Source organism: Apium graveolens, chromosome 4 (assembly GCF_009905375.1).
Source record: "Apium graveolens cultivar Ventura chromosome 4, ASM990537v1, whole genome shotgun sequence".
Classification (NCBI taxonomy): domain Eukaryota; kingdom Viridiplantae; phylum Streptophyta; class Magnoliopsida; order Apiales; family Apiaceae; genus Apium; species Apium graveolens.
In genome coordinates this window covers 84,210,648-84,212,046 of record NC_133650.1, presented here as the reverse complement: position 1 = coordinate 84,212,046, position 1,399 = coordinate 84,210,648, and the positions used below count along the sequence as shown (strand labels likewise).

Sequence of the window (1,399 nt, the reverse complement as noted above, 5' to 3'; positions counted from 1 at the left end):
AATTTGGGGGCTTGCGACCTTTCCAGACCTTAAGGTGATGGCGTTCACCTGTTCTTCAACTTCCCTCTTGCCTGGATTTGTTTCTGTATCACTAGGAAGCGGTCCTGGTGGTCGATTCAATAAGACGTTAGCAATTTGTCCTATCTGGTTCTCCATATTCTGGATAGAAACAGCATGGCTTTGGCATATAAGAGCCTGATTTTTGCACATAAGCCTCAACTCCTTCAATTCAGATTTTTCATTCGAAGATAGACCTGCATCATGAGTTTGTTGTTGAAGTTGGAGTTGTTGCTTTGGTGCAAATTGTTGCTGAAAACCAGGAGGGTTGAATTGTTTATTTCCAAACTGCTGGAACGGCTGTTGCATCACATTCTGATTGTTGCTCCAGCTGAAGTTAGGATGATTCCAGTTGTTAGGATGATAAGTGTCTGGAACTGGTTGCTGCGATCTCTGGAAGTTGCTCACAAACTGAGCTGAGTCACTAGATATAGCGCATTGCTCCGTCGTATGTGAACCTGCACATAGCTCACAAATACTGGTTATCTGATTAACACCCAAGTTAGCTAGAGAATCGATATTCATAGACAACTCCTTTAGTTGAGCAATGATAGCCATAGCTGTATCCACTTCAAAAACTCATGCTACCTTCCCTGTGGACATCTCTGGGTTGAATACTGATATTCATTTGCAGCCATCAGTTCAATTAGATCATACGCTTCCTCATAGCTCTTTGCCCATAATGCTCCGCCTGCTGTTGCATCGAGCATGGGTCTGGACTGTGCTCCCAACCCATTGTAAAAATAAGTGATGATCATCCAATTAGGCATTTCATGATGAGGACACTTCCTAAGCATCTCCTTGTAGCGCTCCCAAGCTTCACAAAGCGATTCTCCCGTTTGATGCGCAAATTGAGTAATAGCATTCCTGAGTGCAGCTGTCTTTGCCATAGGGAAGAATTTAGTAAGAAACTTCTGAGCAAGATCTTCCTAAGTAGTAATCGAACCAGCTGGTAGAGAGTGTAACCAGCTCTTAGCCTTGTCCCTCACAGAGAATGGGAACAGTCTCAGCTTCACAGCATCTTCAAAAACACCGTTGAACTTGAAGGTGTCGCAGATCTCAATGAAATCCCTAATGTGCATATTGGGATCTTCCGTTGAAGAACCCCCAAACTGGATTGAATTCTGGACCCATTGAATTATGCTAGGCTTGATCTCAAAGGTATTAGCTGTGATAGCTGGCTGAACAATGCTAGATTGAATGTCTTTGATCTTGGGTTGAGAAAAATCCATCAAGGCTTTCGTTCGTGCTGCTGGATCTCCCATTGTACTGAGTACCTGAAACACAAACAAATAAATTGTGAGAGTAAAAGGGTCCGAGTCAGTAAACTTTAACGACCACT

At 43.2% G+C, this 1,399-nt stretch overlaps 1 non-coding gene across 1 annotated transcript; it reads left to right on the top strand.

Moving 5' to 3' along the window:
- Nucleotides 1-825: 825 nt before the first annotated feature.
- Nucleotides 826-932, top strand: LOC141722906 (small nucleolar RNA R71). Its single transcript, XR_012575903.1, has one exon. It is a non-coding gene; the product is annotated as a small nucleolar RNA R71 (small nucleolar RNA).
- The last annotated feature ends 467 nt before the right edge of the window (nt 933-1,399 follow it).